Here is an 18,470-nt window from a genome sequence, read left to right as displayed (position 1 = left end):
ATATACCCTTTGACCCAGCAACCCTGCTCTGGAATTCATCCTGAAGCTTAGTTTCAACACATTCAAAATAATGGGTTTTCAAAGTTATTCACTGCAGCACTGTTTTTAATAGTAAAACATCAGAAACAACACAAGTGCCATCTATCGACACAATGGAATTCTATGTAGCTCTCTCTCTCTTTCTATATATATATATACATACATAGCTATATATATATGTAGATTATATATATATATATATATAAAGAATGAGGATGTTCGCTATGTACAAAGATCTCCAACTTATGCTGAAAAATGAAAGAAAAAATGTAGGAAAATGTTTGTACAAAGGAAGGTTATAATACACATTCATATTTGCTTGTATTTGCCTCTAGGAACTCTGGAAGAACACACAAGAGACTAACAACAGTGGGGATCCTGGTGATCTTTGGTGGGACTGGGTGGAAATTAGGCAGAGGGAGAGGGATGGGGGCAAGACTCTTCATCAAATACATTTTGATTCTGTTTCATTTGTGCTATTTAATTTTGAAAAATAAATTTTAAAAGTAACCTTGAAAAATCCCTTGAATTGTCCATAGAGTCCGGAACACAAGGTTTTACACAAATGATCCTAATTGTTAATGCTTATGCAAACTAAAGCCTGAGGACAACGTGACCTAAAGTAAGGGACAGAGGTTGCGTTTCTATGCAGGTTTCTGAATACTGAAATCATTCTCCTTTAACATTCCCATCAAATTTCTGACTAGGAGTGGGTGGAGAATTCCAAAGAGCACCTGCTCGCCTGCAGGGATTGGACGAACCTATTATTAAGCCTCCGGAATGTTTGTGGTTGGTTGTGAGGATGAAAGGAGGTGGCCGAGTCCCAGTTTCAGCGAAGGCTGAAGTTCATGGTAGGTTAAGTACACACGTGACGTGGTTCCATTACTCGGTAGTCATATTTTCTGAAATGTACCAGGTCAGGATACATGGTTTGAGAAGTGCTGTACCCTCTGAGGCACCAGGACTTCATGACTGGTATCTGTGCTGTCTGAGGGAATTCTGAAGTGATAGCATCACGTCTGCCTCTCAGCATGAGGGCTGTGGACGTGACTGAAGTCAGAAATCTTGAGTTGCACTATATTGGTAATACTTTTTGTTTGTTGCCTCCCACAGGATGCCATACAACACAGATCATTCAGTGGGCCTGAAAAACAAAAACAAAAACAAAACAAAAAACCAGAGCAAGGAAACATGGAGGAGGCATTTCAATCATTGTTCAAATCATTGAAGGTCAATTCTTAAGCCTCTTTTGGTCATGAAGGTTTTTAAAATACTGATGTGATTTTCATCAACAATGCTGCTTCTATAGAACTTGGGTGCAACAGACTCATCTTAATTCTTCTCATGGAAATTAGTAGAGATGGACTATCCAGAATATCAGACTCAGAGAAGAGTGGGAAGTTTTATGAAGGACTTTGATTCCTTGGCTAAAAACTTAACACCGGTTCCACAGACTAGGGAAGACATTTGAGATTTTGAATATGAAAGTGATAGGATCAAAATCTCCCTTCAGTGAGCCTGGCAGTGCAGTTTGGATGGAAGTGGGAAAAGAGTGCCCACTGGAAACAAGGTCAAGGTCATTATACACGCCAGGTGAGAGATGATGACGGGTACTTTGGAGCAGAGAGGAGACTATAGATACAATTCACTGACTTGGTATGAAGAGTAAAGAAGACTCAAAGAAAACCTTGAAGTTAGAGATTGGCAGAAGATGAGGGTTCGAGGGGCCAGTGGGCCCCCTCAGGGTTACTGTCCACAGACAGCTAAAAGGAAATGCTGGGGCTTTGAGAAATGCTGGGGCTGGAGATGTGGGTTTGGGAGAAGCCATGAGAGTGAATGAGTCACCAAAAGAAAGAATAATATCTGAAAATCAATTTTTAAAATACGTATCTCACTTGTTCTTCAGAGGTTTCCAAATAACAAGATAAACACTTTAAGGCCAGAATCTAAAGGGGTGGAGTGAGAAGAAATTGGTTCTATGATTTATTAATGAAAATGATAGCCACCAAACACATGGCAGATGCCTCAGAGAGAGGAGATGGAGACAGAGAGACAGAATGAGAGGCCTGAAGACAGAATCTTTAGCAACACTTTTCACTGGAGTTACTACTAAATTTCCAGACTTCTGTCACATAGAGAACTACAATTGGATGAACCTAATAATTCCGGGACACCCATCCTGGGCATTTGAGGGGTATGAATTCAAGGGCTGTCCATATATAAATATTTTTAACTCCAGGTCAATTTAAAGTTGAGGTTGGTGGCTTCATCGCTAAATGCTTCACCAAGTCTTTCCGATTGTGCTGGTACTTTTCTGTACCATCTCCAGCTTCTTGAAGGCAAATAAATTTTATTTTCTGATACCTATGACTAATTATAGATTTCAAAGCTTTTACTTACCCCTTGGGTGAAATTTAGAAAAAAAATATTACATCCTCCATTCCTCCCCTCCCCTCACATATGGCCATTTTTTTCTTCAGCTGAGACAGGAGTGAGGGTGAGGCCCACAGGGCCCTGCTCCTTTTCACAGCCATCTTCTCAGTTCAACTAATACACATAAATTGTTTGGTGTAGAGGCTGACAGAGAATAGTAAGCACTGCCTGCCCTGCAGCTATTTTTCTTCCTGTGCACGTCCAGAGAGATGACGGTATGGTAGAAAGAGCACTGGTACAGAAACCAGGGCGGCTCTACCACTGGCACGATGTGACTTTGGCCTCAGTCTTTTCCTTTGTAAAATGGGAGTGATGAGCTATGATCTTGCTACCCTACAGGGCTGTTGTGAGACACAAACTTAATGAGATCTTGGGCCCAGGATGGTTCTGTATGGTTAATGGCTATGTGTCCCTGACAAGTCTCTGGCTGTCGTCTCCGTTTCCTCATCTGCAAAATACAAATGCTACAATAAATCCTACAGGACTGTCATGCTGATTAAATGAGATGATACATGTGAAAACATTTAAAAGTTACGAAATGTGTTAGTGTGGGAAATACAAAGAAATATAAGGCAGTCTTAGTTAAAGGACTAAATCTTATCAAAATTGGCAAGATTAAGACCGGAGGGATCATGTTCGGTCCTGGGACAGTTGGTTGCTGAAGGGTAGGGCCACATACCTTCATGTCCAAGACACTAACTCCTACAGATAAGAGATGTGCCCACACAAGACTGCACCAACTTCTTCCTGTTGGTGGAGCAACCGCCTCCCATCTCCTGGCCCATGAGAAACCCTAGGAGAAAGCCCTTGGCCTGGGTCACACTCATCAAACGGTTCTGGTTGGGCCAACAGGAGCAGTTCAGAAGCAAAATGCTACCTGTCAGAGGTGAGATACCTTCTATGGCTAGAGCTTTCAGCAAAGTCCTTCCAGGACCAAGGCTCAGGGGGATTCCTACAAGCAAACAATGACTATCTCAGTGTAAGAGCTCAGGCAAAAAGGCAGAGACTAGGGCTGGTGAAGATACGGCTGAATGCGCACTTAATTATAAAAAGAACTATAAACGTTTTACAGCACACCCTCAGACCCTAGGAATTTTTAAACAGCTTTTTTGACATACAACTCACATACATAATATTCACCCATGTAAGTGTACAATTCAAGAGTTTGTGGTGTATTCATAAAGACATGCCACCATCATCATAATCTAATTTTAGAACATTTTCATCACCCCAAAAAGAAACTGAATCCACTGTCACTCGTAGGAATTTAACTGATGGGCATATTCACAAAATTCTTTTTGCCAAGATGTTCATTGTGGGAAGATACTCATACAAGATGCCCCCACCAAAAATAAAAATAAATAAAACCCGCATATAGTGCTCCTTATTTGGGGCTTCTTAAATAAATCATGTTGCATCTGTATGATGGACTACTAGGCAGACACTAAAATAAATGAGGCAGAGCTTTTATATGCTGATATGGGAAAATATCCAAGAATGGTGTTTATAATATACTTCTTGTAAAAATTATTTCACAAAATCATGTCATATTCATAAAAATAAATTCTAGAAGGAATTCCAAGGAACTGATGACAGTGGTGACCTTTAGGAAGAGGGACAGGGCTGATGAGTGGGAGGGGAGACTTCCCTCTTCATCTCATGCCTCCCTGTATTGTCTGGTTTTTCCCACTTGGGTACATGTACATGTTCATAATCCCTTCAATGAAACCCATAAGGCCAGATGTATTCTGGAATTCTAATTTTTCTGATTTAAAAGACCATATGATCTGTACACCCATATTATATAAAACCTTCAGCAGAGTGGGGCAACTTACCCTGTTCAAGCACGTTAGTATTTTTGCAGTGATGTGTGTGATTATTCATACTAAGTGAGACATTTAAAAAAAAAAAGACTATGCATCTCATCATTTGGATGAAATCGAGTCAGGTTTCTCCACCAAATGGGTTTTCAGGGCTTTTGGGAATTCAGAATTGCAGATACGAGATTGAGGGACTTCTATTAGCACTATTCAATTTCTCTTATAACAGTGTGTGGAGGCCCAGGCTGTGGGTGATAACAGACTGTGTTTTTCTTCATACTTTGCTGTATTCTATTCCTTAGTTCTCTGGATGCTTTTTATTCCCCAGAAGCAGCTGACAGTAATGTGCTCAGAGGAAGAAGGGCGCACTCACCAGGACAGAGCAGCAATCCCCAGACGACAACTGAGGGCGAAGAGTCTGAAACCCAGCACAGGACAGGGAGTTCTCAGCTCTGCCGGGTGTTGACAGTTTGCATCAGTTTGTTGCTGCTTTGCAGAGTAAGAGAAGCAGGGTGAGCGCGTTCCTTGTTGAGTTCAACCTCACACTAGGAGCCATGCAGAAGGGAGAACAGTGTCCTGCAGACTCTGGAACGATAAGTGCAGCTGAAAATGGCAAGAGGACCGGGACACAGCTCACGACTAGACTCGAACAACACAGTGTACACGCAGGCTTTCCTCTACTTCACGGTTCTCCTGGAATGGCAGCTTTGCTATTCATGGGTGGCACACACCTTTTAAGAAAACCAGTGGTCCTCTACGTACTTGAATGAAACTGTAGCTTTATTTTAGGGACTTCTGGTACTCCATTTGTGACTGCGTCACTGTCAAAGATTCACCTATTGATGGCAGGAAGAACAGATTTCCAATTTTATTTCCAGGTTGATGTTCTGGTTCCCATCTGCACAGATGGGGCCGGCTGCATTGACAGGTCATGATGGAGCTGAAGTGGGACAAGGTTTTAACACCAAAATGATACGTGTGAGAGAGGTTGTTTCAGCTTTGCCAACAGCCAAGATTAGACTTTGTGAAATACGCTCAGACACTATTATATCTGAGCATATTTGTGATGCAATGATGCAATGACCAGAACTGCCCACAAGCATCCCTAGGAGCTCATGCTGGATTACCTGGAAATGAGCCAGCTGTGACTTGGGAAGGGGGCTTCACCTCCCCTCTCTAGTGGGAAGGGTTTCACCAAAACTCAGCTTCCCAGGGACCGGTGGCTCCCTTCCCTTTTGTAGAGGGTCTGTAACTTCTCATGGGTTCCCAAGCCAAGGTGCTGGGCTGCCAGCATTCCCAGATAGCCTCAGTGCATAATTAGCACCCGAAATGCAGACTGCCTGGTACCAGACAACCTGCTCATTGGCCCATCAATAAATGCTTTCTCAAGTTCACCCTGTAAAAATGAGCCCATGCTGCACGTCCAGCAGGCTTCTCTGTGGGTCATGAAAGGATGGGGAATCTGTGCTTTCTCTTCATGAAAATCCCCTTTCCCTAATAAAGACCTTTAGACCCATACCATGTGGCATGTGAGATTTGTTTTGACCACTGACCCTTGACAGGTTTGGGGTATAGCTCTTCCCATTTAAAAGCTTTAAAACTCTTAAAAATATTTGGTTGGTAAGTGTCTACCTAAACCATAGATTATGAATCTCCTTATCACTTTTCAAAAGAGAAGAAAAACTTTAATAGGTTTAAATTAAGATCCTAAAGTATATTCTGTCTGCCTGGTTTCCTGTGCAGGTGGCCAGCCATGAATTAAAGATACTGACATCTTACATACATCTTGGTGAGATAAATACCATGATTGTGCCCAACACAATTGCTGCCTTGGTCTCCACTAGTGCAGATGCCAATGGAAAAGCTGTGTAGGCGATGCTTTTACTGACACTCAACCTTCTCTTAAATCTCAAACCCTTTTTCCAGAGGAACCCTCTGCTCCAGTCTAAAAAACATACCCTGATACTTTTCCCAACGAGCACAGTCAGAATGGGGTAAAACATCACCTCACAGAGTCTCCCTGTGCCACCCAAAATGTTGGACGCTGGATTTGTTTGTTTAGCAGCATAGATTCCACTTTCCCTTAATGCATTTTAAGAACACTACCCCAAGGCTCTAACTGCACAAAGGCAGGACACACTGCCTCTTTTCCTGAAGCATTGTTTGAAGTGTAGAATGTAATATGACCCAATCCCCTAGTCTGGCCGTGGGAACCCACAGAAGGAAGGAGGCTCGAGGAGAACTCTCAGGGGGAGATGGCTGATCTCGAGCTCTGTACCTAGGAGCCAGGAGGTTGTCTCTTTGAAGGTTCGGAACGTAAACTGTAACCCCCTCTATCCTTGCCATTTCACTCTATACGCCAGAGCACAGCACAGTTCTAACAAGCCCCTAAAATACCTCCTTACAAGAACAAAGACCACCCCAGACAGCCCTCTCAGGCATTCAGAGAGCAGAAAAGACCACCAAAGGCCCTGGCAGAAACTGGAAAAGGACAAGTGCAATGCTTCACTTTGAAAGGGTGTGGACAGAGATTCCCCTGGTTTGATCAGCTGAACTTGAATACCAAGGCCAAGGGTAACCGACTCAAAACTGGTACCTCTGTACCCATTCTGGTCACAAGAATGCCGTCTTTAATGAGTGCACCTACAGTAAAATCACTGAGGTGACAGCAAGCTCTGTAGTTACCTAATCTTAAATACTTCAAACAACACCTCGAGGTAGCTATTGGTTAGGGTGACTGTATCATCCAAACCAAGATACTCTCGAGAGCAAAGGGGATCATTAATATTGATGCAAAGACAACAACTGTAAACAAGGAAATGTCCTGGACAAAGCAGGTGCGTGTTTACCCAGCGTTGGTACCTCCAGGTCACAGATGAGAACCCTGAGGCATGGAAAGTGTAAGTCTGCTGAGATGAGCAGAGCTATTCAATCCTAGGCAGGTCTGACTCCAACAAACCACAACTCTTCACACAGCACTGTCTTGCTTTTTCCTGATCTGGGAATAGTTCTTGTGCTCTTTGCTCTGGGCAGCGGTTTTCACGGGCTTGCTAATTATTCAGCAAATCTTAAATGGAACTTTAACACATAAAGCAAATAAAAACAGAGCTGCCTTGGTTGAACTGGGCAAATGGAGCTCACATTCTGTCTGGCTTCCCTCCAGCCTCCCCCTCACCTGCTGGGTGGTCTCCAAGCCCCACCATTTCTACAAGGAACACCAGGGCCTGGCTGTTACCTAGATGTGGAGACAAACCACATGGAAGATATTTGAGGAAAGGTGGAGAATATAGTGTTTGGAAGCTGATGAGAAACTCTGTTGCATTTACAAGTCCTGACCATTTCATTCTTGCTACTCTTCTGTCTTTTTCCACCTGCAAAATACCTGCCAGACCCTCATAAAACACCTTGAGCCCCTCATTAGCCAGAAATCTAACGACACCTGGAAGGGGCGGGTGGTTCCGGGTAAGGCTGAAGCCCGCACAGCTCCAGCTTCACGGTGTACCGCATCCCACACAGCTTCCCTCTCCTCCCCTTCCCAGTGCCGCCCAGGCTTCAGGAGCAAACGGATCACCCGAGCTTCTTGTTAAAACGCAGATTCTGATTCAACAGGTTTGGGTGGGACTAAGAGGCTGCATGTCTATTCAGTTCCCAGGTAACGCCTATGCTGCTAGACGGCTCTTTAAGTAGCAAGATCCAGATCAGCACTAAACCTCGTAACCAGACTGAGTATAAATCTCTGACTCATCGGGATACTCTTCATACCTGGAGAAGCAGTTCGGCGGTGTCAAATGCTGTTCTATATATTTAAATGCAACTTTGTGTGAGTCTGGTTATTAGTCAAGGAGGGCAGAGCTTACACCAGCCAGTTCACTTCTAGGAATTTACAGGGAGAAAGCAATACATTTATAGGAAGTTCCTGCATGCAAAGCTGCTAAGTTGGATCATGTTTGGAAAAGTATCTTCGACTAAGTAACAAAACATGCTTCCTTCAACACGCACATTTCAAACTTTCTTGGGGAAAACTGAGTAGGTATTTCCTGGGTGGCAGTTCTTGCTTTTTCTCCAGGAATGAAGTTTTCATATTAGAACATGACCCAGATTTTTAAAAAATTGAAAAAGCAGAGGTCCTGCAAAGCCACATGAGTGCTTAATTAGGGCTGTCTGAAAGTGACTTTGGTGTTTCACGGGAAACCCTCAGGCAGCAGTGATGGATGGGACACACTGGCGGCACATGAGTGAGCTACCAACTTACCTCTTTCTCACTTTGCTCCTTAGAACTTAGACTCTACAGTGCATATTCCAAGCAGAGCCCACAGCTAGAGCTCCAGCCTAAGCCCACGATGGGGACAGGAAGTTTTTGCTTGGCGTCTCGTCATTTAAACTTCCCCACAGACTTTTCCCTTCATTGCGTTTATACTTGTTATTTCCACAGATTTACCAAAATGGTGACTTTGCCTCCTCTCCATGCTTGCTGTTTGCTAAGTATGACAGCCAGAAGAAAACAGGCATTTTCCCATGTCTTGCTTCTTTTGTTCAGCTTTATATTTGTCCAATATATATATTTATATATATTGCACTGCAGGTGTCCTTTGAAAATATTCCTCTCCTGCAGGTTTTTCCCTTTTAAAAGTGAAAAGAAGTTTTGAAAAGCTTTGCCTCATTGCTTACACTTTAAATATTAATTTTATTATTATTTATTTTCACTGCAAGGTTTTCATTAGGAGAGGAATGCAGTATTATCTCGATGAGACGGTGGAAATTTTTGAGATGAGTTTCACAATTTCCTACGTGTAATGTCTCGTTACACCTGGAACCACCACAGGTTCACAAGCTGGTTATTGATGGTCCTGTGCACAATGTCAACAGCTCAGGATGGAGGGATTTTTACAGAGCTTTGAGTGCTGTCTGGCATGGATTTAGCGCTTATTCTTTCAGTCTGAGTAATTAATAGGATGCAACATTTGGTGCTTCCTAATATATCTTGGTCTCCAGAAATCTTACCTTACATCCTGCCTGCTGTGGCTCTCTTCTCTCGTCAAATGGGGGCTTGATTATAGAAGCTATGAATCAAGCCACAGACAACCAGAACACACCCATACAAATAAGAGTCGAACCATGTACCACTTCAAACAAGGGAGTTCGTCCAAGCAGGCAACAAGGAGATCCCACTGGAAGCTACGAAAACTAACCCTGCTCTTACCAGATAAGAATATACGGGCACATCTTTTAAGCTGTTGAGAGGGTGCTATGATTTCCTGGTGATGTCCGTAAAGACACACTCGTATCTGGAAGTAGGTTGGATTATGTTTGAATGGGGAGGCCACCCCTAATGTCAACAACTCAGAGAAAAGACATGAACACAGGAACATAGAACTGCCATGCCAAGACCATGGAAGGCACAGGCTCTCCCAGCTGGTGGGTATAAAAGATAGGAACCACCATGAGGATGGTAGACCAGGAGCTAGGAACAAAGGCATCCATGTATTCATCCAAAAAATTAAAGGGAAGTAAACTAAGTCCTAAACAAGATCAATGAAAGTACCTCCTTTTACTGCCCCTTCACTTTCTGTTGTTTATGGTTCATTTGGGCTCCAGGGAATCAACACAGGGTCCCCGTCCAATGTAAGAAAAAACATGGGGGGATGCAGTGCCCCTTAGCCAACACAGTGATGTAGGATCAGACATAGTCTCAAAAGGAATGCGAGCCTTAGGCAAAAGCCAAGGCCATGTGGTCCAGACATCCCAGAGTTTTGAGGGGTTTTTTTTAACCAAGGAAGGGGAAATTTCCTCATAGTAATAGGTACAAATGGGCAGCTATCCTGCTGCACAGTGAAGAATGCCACAGGAGGCAGCAGCTGACAGAAGTAGGGGCCATGGCAGCAGCAACAGAGACAAAGGACTCTGAGCTTAAAGCATGCTAGATTGGGACCCAACCAGGGTGGGGCTCAGGCTCAAGATGGGGAAGGAGCCTTATTCCTACATCTGTCAAGGCCCAGGGAGATGACCTGTCTACTTTTATACTGAATCATGGGCAGAGCTGGAAAGAGCATGGAACCAGCTCTGTGAAAAAACAACATCTGACAACTATATAACACACTGTAATTTCCAACGCCTTCTCAGATACATACGAAATTTGATGACTTACAGAAGCTTTAAGGTTGGTGCAGAATCAGCCTTAATTCTGACTCAGTATGGAGCAAATAATGTGTCTCCTCAAAGTTCCCTATTGGGAAATAAGATGGTTCCAACCCTTGGGGTGGAGCTGAGAGGCCTGGGGTGGGGCTGAGAGACTGCTGCAGGTAGAAGGTTCCCAACTGGAAAAGACAGGGGGATTCGGGGGCAGACAACTAGACAGCTCGCTACAAGCTTTTTAATTCTCTTTTCTTCATCACATGGACTTTCTTTGTTCTACTGAAGGAAATGCCAAACTCAGTGAAACCAAAACTCCAATAGCAACAACTTGTATCCATAAGGAAGTTCATGAGAAAGCATTAAAATCTAGATCTTGACAACAGTCCCTCACTGATGCAAAATACTTGTTTCTGTACTTTATTCAATTAGTACTTATTGAGTGCTTGCCATGTTCCAAATATTGTTCCAGGAGCTAGAAAAACAGCAGTAAACAGATAAAAACCCAGCTGAGTCTTACATTCTTACATTCTTTGCTTCCCTCAACTCTCAAATATTGTGTATTGCCACCTCTTCTTCCTTCCTGACCTCCTACCACTGCTTCCTTCCAAGAGCAGTCATTTAACTTACAGTCCTGTCCCCTCCTGCGTCCTCTGACAGCTTGTTCCATCAATTATCCCCTTTCTCTGTATCTTCCCTCTGGTTCATTAACTTCCTCTTACAACGTGTTCAACTTGCCCTGATCTATTCAAAACAATGAAACAACAAACAAAAATCTTCTCTAATATGCTAACCACCACCCCTACCTTGTGCTGAGCTGTGGTTTCATCCTTTCCCCTCTTTGCCTACCACCTCTTTTCAGATAAGTTTGATTTGGCCACCTCCACATTCTCCACCCCCTCCATTCTTAGTCCACTCCAAAATGGCTTCCTCTTGACACCACTCCACTGCAGCTGCTCTCATTAAAGTAACAAAATATATTCTGCTAAACTGTTTCTTATGTATGCTCCACAATTAAACCTACTTTGAGTTTATTGGTAGTATAACTAAATCATGGGGCTCCAGGATCACAAATGGATTTCATATTTGATTGATTGGGGTAGGGACTACCCAGACTCTCCTTAGCAGCATTCTGGAACCAGATTTGAGCTCAGGCAGAGTGATGAGAGGGACTACTGATGTCTGCCTTGGTATGAGTGTCAAGGGATGGCAGGGCCAGCTGCTATTTGTATATTATCTTATTTAATCTTTCCCAAGCCCTGCCAAGAAAAGGAAACTCATCTCTCATAAACATCAGGAAACAGGTTAGCTGGTTGCAGAAAGTCATGCAGTTGGCAAAACACAACGCCCAGACTCAAATCTCTGTGATGCAAAATTCCTTGCTCTTTCCATTTCACCATCCTCCTAACTACTTTCAAAGTAGTTAAGAAAGTAGAATTCCAATAATTGGGACCATTGCTTCTAGTTAGCTCTTTTTTTCCTTTTCGCTCAGTCTCATAGTCCATGCTCCCTTTACACTGTGTGATCCTTTCAGTCATCTATGGGAGTTGATTATCTTTCAGAAAAACACAAAATAATAATAATAGTAGTAATAGCTAATATTTACTGAATCTTTTCAATGTGTCAGGCATTATTCTAAGTAATTTCCAGATGTAATCTAACTTAATCTCGACAACCTATGAGGAGGCGTTGTGGTTTTCCCACTTTAGAAGTAAGAAAACTGTGTCTTGGAGCAGTAACTTGTCTGGGGTCACGTGGCTAATAAGGAGTGAAACCAGGACTCCTGGTCAGGGAACCAGACACTTCTGCAGAGCCCATCCCCCTCATCATTGCACTAAGCTGCCTCTCCAGGAACTAAGAAGTTATTCATAGAGGGGAGGGTATAGCTCAAGAGGTAGATCACGTGCTTAGCATGGATGAGGTCTTGGGTTCCATCCCCAGTACCTCCTCTAAGAGTAAATAAAGAAATCTAATTATCTCCCCCCACAAAAATAAAGGTTTAAGAAATTTTTTTTAAAAGTTATCCATATTTTAAATAAGCATAAAGTCTCATACTCAGTACAGGTTTCAAACTAATTTAATTCTCTAAGCCTCACTGAGGTATCAAATCAAATAAAATACTATTTGCCTGAACTATGTTAGTATAATTTTGGATAGAAATATCTTCTCAGAACTATACCCCATAGTCTCTCCCTAAGTTTTACTGGGGGTGGCATAAGAAATGACTTTGAAAAAAAGAGTCCCTGTTTTTTTTTTTTTTTTGCAAAATGCTGCTAAAGATATAGCTCATTTATTTTTTAAAGTCTCTTTAAATGTCTGCATCACAATTACTTTTAGAAACCAAAGCTATGAAAAACCTTGTTCCCTAGTGATTTGCTATGCTTATTGTTATCGTATAATAACCACTAAGTAACCTCTTTTGATTTCTTTGCCTTGGCAACTGGGGAGCTCAAAGGTAATTTTTGTGCTTATTTTAGGTTTTATTCTATATAAATTCCTACTCTCCCTATTCATTTTATCTCATTTTTAGCTCTCATTTTTTAATCTTATTTTAACAATTAATTTCTGTACTTGTGTCTATCATAAATTCATTCTGCTAAATAGACTCATTTAAAGCTCATGGAATTAAAGAAGTGAAATTACTTACTTATCTCTAACGTGAATCCCTATGCTTTCCTCAGCAGATGAAAAAGACCCTCTTAATAACAATCCTCATTGTACCTGAAGAACCTTATCAAGCCAGTTCTGAACCTCCTCTTTTCAAGAATAATTGATCACTTTAATTTTTTGTTTGTGTTTTGAAATGACCACAAATTTATAGAAAAGTTGCAAACACAATACAAACACTTACATTTCCCCTGAATCATCTGCTAGTAAATTACCGACCTGATGTCCCATCACCCGAGCACTTAAGTGCTTAGTCCTGTACATTACACAACATCAAAATCCGGAAATTAACATTGATGAGTTACAACCATATAATCAGCAGACCCTATTTAAGATTTGACAATTGTCCCAATCAAGTCTTTTACAGTCAAAAGATTCCGTGCAGAATCTCACTTCACATTTAGTTTTCCTACCTCAGAGGTGTCCTTCAGCTGGGATCAGACCCTCCATCCCTCTTAGACACCCACTACCTTGACACTTCTGAACACTATCACCAGTTACTTTGTAAAATAATATAATTTTGTGAACTATTTCCCAACTTGAATTATTTTGTGAAATAATGTAACTTAAAACAAATGTTTCCCAATTAGTTTATCTGATGTCAGAATATTACAGAAGTGAATCTGTTTCTATCGTTGCACCCTACCAGACGCCAAGTGATCTCAGTTGCACTCTTCCAACAATCTACCTGGAGATAGTGTCAGATCCCACAGGTTAAGGGCTCAGCCCCACAAGACTGCGCCCCACCTTACTTCAGATGCCAAACACAAGTAGTAGGTCCCCACGTTACCTACAACTTCTACCTGACTTGGCTACAAATTGGAGGTTTCCACAACCCCCTTTCTGAGTTAAATTAATTTGCTGCAGTGGATCACAGAATCCTATGGGTTCTCAGGGAAATATTTATTTATGTTTATCAGCTTATTAAAGGATATGACAAAGCATATGGATAGATACATTGAGCGAGGTCTGGGAGAGTCCCAAGTGCAGGACATTCTGTCCCCGTGGAGCTGGGGGATGTCACTCTCCTGATATGTGGTTACCAGAATCTCCAAACACCATACTTGTGGGATTTTTATGGAGGCTTCATCACATAGGCATGATTGGTCATTAATTCCATTTTCAGCCCTTCTCCCTTCTCAAGAGAATGAGGGGGAGAACTAAAGGAGTCACATCGTTAGAACAAAAGACATTCCCATCACCCTGGAAATTACAAAGATTTCAGGAGCCCTGTGTAGGAAAAAAGGGCAGAGACCAACATCTATTTTTTTCCTTTTATTTCATAAGGGAGATACTTTGAAACTACATAGTTGTATCGTTCCTCATATAACTTTCTGCTTATTTATGTGTATTTTAATGATTCGTTTTTATATTTATGTTTACTATAAATCTTTTCTTTATTATAAATAGACTCATTTAAGGTGCATGGTTTCTTATTTCATTCAGTGGGAGATAATTTGTTGATATCATTACTTATTTACTATTACTTACTCTTGTTATTTATTTTGATGCTTGGATTAGCCCAATGATTGGGATATCCAAGACTGGGGCAGTTAAAGTAAAAGATGAGCCTGGAAAATCTCATTGTGCCAGCAGCTAGGGAGTGCTTGAAGAAGGAGGAGGACAGGTCAAAAGGACACAGAAGGGGATGAAAGGATTTTCCCATTGGCCAAAGCTGGTCATGAATTTTTGTTCTTTATTTCTAAGATCAGTTTTCATACAGTGTGATTATTTTTATTACTCCTTTTAGGCTATATTTCGTATTTTATTTTGCTTTATTTCTCTAAACTTAAAATAATTTTAAGACCTCTAGAAGGAGCCCCGAGATACCACCAGTAGGAGGCTGCCTGTTGACCTTTGCTCTTTATAGTTCTTGAACGTGCTCCCAACACTCTGTCTGTTTCTCGAATTCAGTCTACTCCACTGTTGGCCTGTGGCCCGTTTTGCTTTCTCTCTGAAAGCCAACTTAGATGCGAATCCAAAATATCACCAGAAAGCCCCCACCTTTTTTTTGCTCTTTTCAGTGGCAGAACAAAAATCATAACAACTAGAAAAGGAAGAGACTACCCAGAATCTCCATGACCACCACATTCTCCTCCCCATAGGCAGCTCTACGTAGGAAGCCAAATCAGAACCAGAAGCTTCCCTAACAAGCACAGAATCAGAAGCGAGGTTGCTGAACTGGGTCTTTAACGCAGTCATACAAAGCTGGGCTCACACGTCACCTCTCTGCCAGCCAAGCCGGAAAATACTGAACTTGGCAGGGGTTTCCTCGCCCACTGCCAGTATTTGTCTCTCTTTTTTTTTTTTTCTTTTCCTCAAACTCACAAGGCTTCCCCAACTCCTCTTCTAATTACCGTGTTAACACAGGCACTTCCTGTCAGGTACTCTGAAAAATACTGTACAGCTGTCTTAATGTGTATGATGTCAAAAGCAATTTGTCTACAAGAAAAATGATAAAAGAGGAGTCATCACACTCAGAAAATACTATAATCTGTACAATTCATATGTACAATAGTAACATTTATATGTAAATTACAGTATACATTGTAAACCTATAACTATAGACTCCTGCCATGGAATACAACAAATGGAAGAATTTTTCGCCAAGGGATGAGTAGAGCAAACTGAAATGACTTTAAGGTAAATATGTTTAAATTCCTCAAAGAAATATACCTATCTTTTTAATTAGGATGATATAAACAAGTTGATGACTATGAACTAAAATATGAAAAGAACCAATAAAATATCTTGATAATGAAAAATATGGTTATTGAACTTAGAAAATTTGAGACTAGACATAACTTTTATAATGAAAATATGTGATAGGGGTTGTTTTTAGCCCCATGATTAATGAATAAGCACCATTTATTATTTACTTTGTGTAAGACATGTTACTAATCGTTTTTTTTAATTGAGACATAATTAATATATAAGATTGTGTAAGTTTAAGGTGTACAATGTGTTGGTTTGATACATTTAGATATTGAAATATGATTACCACCATAGTTAGCTAACACCTCTATTACATCATATAATTATCATTTGTGGTAAACAATTAAGATCTAGTCTCTTGGCAACTTTGAAGTTTATAATACAGAATTGTTGATATAATCACTATACTGCGCATTAGATCTCTAGAACTTATTTATCTATTAGTTGCAAGTCTGTACCCTTAACAACATCTCCCCAGTTCCCCCACCCTCAGCCCCCTGCTAGCCACCAATCTACTCTCTGTAAAGCAGAAGTTCTTACGAGTTTGGCCTTTTCAAATTCCGTATATAAGTAAGATAGTGCAATATTTTTCTTTCTGTGTCTGGCTTACCTCACTCTGCACAATGTCCTCCAGGTTCATCCATGTTGTTGCAGATGTCAGGATTCCTTTCCTTTTTAAGGCTGAATAGTTTTTCAGTGTCTCTATAGATAATATTTTCTTTATCTATTCATCTGTCAGCAGACACGTGGGTTGCTTCTGTGTCTTGGCTACTGTAAATAATGCTGCAATGAATACAGGAGTGTAGATACCTCTTTGAAATAGAGATTTCAATTCCCTTGGATGAATACCCAGAAATGGAACTGCTGGATCATGCAGTAGTTCTATTTTTAATTTTCTGAGGAACCTCCATACTGCTTTCCATGGTGGCTGCACCAGCTTACATTCCTACAAAACAAACAAGGAGTCTTTTTTTCTTCACATCCTCACCAACACTTGTCTTTTGACTTTTTGATAACTGCAACTCTAGCAGATGTGAAGTGATACCTCATTGTGGTTTTGATTTGCATTCCCCCAATAATTAGCGACACTGAGCATCTTTTCATATACCTGTTAGCCATTTATGTCTTCTTGGGGAAAATATCTATTCAGGTTCTTTGCCCATTTTTCAAATGGTTATTTGGGTTTTTGCTATTGAATTGTATGAGTTATTTACATATTTTGGAAGTTAACCCCATTTCATATATATGATTTGCAAGTATTTTCTCCCATTCCACAGGCTGCTTTTTCATTTTGTTTCCTCTGTTATGCAGAAACTTTTTAGTTTGATGTGGTCTCACTTGTTCATTTTTGCTTTTTTACCTGTGTTTTTGGTGACAATTCCAAAAACTCATTGCCAAGATCAATTTCAAGGAGGTTTCCCCCTATGTTTTATTCTGGGAGTTTTAGGGTTTCAGGTTTTATATGTATATAATTTCATAGCCTACTTTTTCTTAATTTGATATATTATTATCATATCTATTTGCCACATTACCTCATCTTCATTACTATTTTTTAAAATGACTATTGAAGCTGATTAAGGTAAAATTTTGCAACTTTAACTTTTTAAGGAAATGGACTAGTTTTAGCTACTTAGAAACTTCGAAAATTTTATTAGACTGCACATCAAAATTTTATGATCAGTGACATCAGCAGCATGGTGGCATGAGTCATTCCCTTTTTCTCTCCCCTTTGATTTACAACTAATCAGATATCCACAAGTGAGTGGACTGGACACAGGAAGAAGTGACAAAGGAAGGGACTTGGTGGTAGAGCTGTGGTGGCAGAGATAGTGACAACAGAGAAGGTGGTGTCCAGTCTGACAGGAAGCCAGCATGACTTTTCTGGCAGAGGTGAAGGGTGAAAGCAGTGAGTGGGGCTCTGCCCAACCATGTGTGCTAAACTGGAGGGACCAGTTGCTCTCCCTCTCAGGAGAGATCGGAGTGACTAGCTGGAGGGAAAGAAAAGGGATGTAGGCAGACAAAGAGAACTGAAGGAAAGTGTCTCCTGTTGTCTGCCCCAGGAGGCAGGAGAACCACGCGTAGACCTCTGGGACGCCTCCCCCTCCACCAGAGAACCTCCTAGCAAGTATGGGCACACTCAAAGCCCCAGATGCTAAATACTCACCTCCCCCAGCTCTGCCGTCACCTTTTGCTTTTTTTTTTTTTAATACATTTCCCAATCTTAGCAATTAGTTAGCACTGATCAGAGAAACCAAAATCTTGTGCTATATCACCACCTTCTGGAACACAAAAGCAAGGCCTTGCCTAAATAAGAAAGACATTTGCTACTTCAAATGCAGCAGCAGAGGCACTTTTCATCAAACACTGTGAAACATCATGGTAATACAGTATCACAAAGAGAAAATGACAGTTTTCCAGAAACTGAACCAAAGACATGAAATATTGGGATCTAACTGATAAAGAATTTTAAATAGCAATTATGAAGAAATTCAATGAGCTACAAGAGAATTCAGAAAGGCAATGCAATGATCTCAGGAGTAAAATTAATGAACAGAAGTACTACTTTACCAAAGAGGCTGAAAATCTAAGAAAGAACCAAATAGAAAATCTGGAGCTGAAGAACACAATGAATGAGATGAAGAACGCACTAGGATGCACTGGAAATAG

At 41.1% G+C, this 18,470-nt stretch overlaps 1 long non-coding RNA gene across 7 annotated transcripts in view; it reads right to left on the bottom strand.

Annotated features, from left to right (window-relative positions):
• Positions 1-266: 266 nt before the first annotated feature.
• LOC116280566 (uncharacterized) overlaps positions 267-18,470 on the bottom strand; it is a 29,718-nt gene continuing 11,514 nt past the window's right edge. For 2 of the 7 annotated variants that reach the window (XR_012072809.1, XR_012072814.1), the window contains exons 2-5: positions 16,414-16,749; positions 15,446-15,530; positions 4,666-5,232; positions 267-1,183 (exon numbers count right to left, since the gene is read on the bottom strand). This is a non-coding gene — a long non-coding RNA (uncharacterized lncRNA). Of the gene's footprint in view, positions 1,184-2,439; positions 2,921-2,961; positions 3,425-4,307; positions 5,233-15,445; positions 15,531-16,413; positions 16,750-18,470 lie in introns of those variants that run through there. The other 5 variants (XR_012072813.1, XR_012072811.1, XR_012072815.1 and 2 more) reach the window with 5 other exon arrangements.

This window comes from Vicugna pacos, chromosome 5 (assembly GCF_048564905.1).
Source record: "Vicugna pacos chromosome 5, VicPac4, whole genome shotgun sequence".
Classification (NCBI taxonomy): domain Eukaryota; kingdom Metazoa; phylum Chordata; class Mammalia; order Artiodactyla; family Camelidae; genus Vicugna; species Vicugna pacos.
The sequence above is the reverse complement of the archived record's forward strand: the minus strand, read 5'-3'. Positions and strand labels throughout refer to the sequence as shown.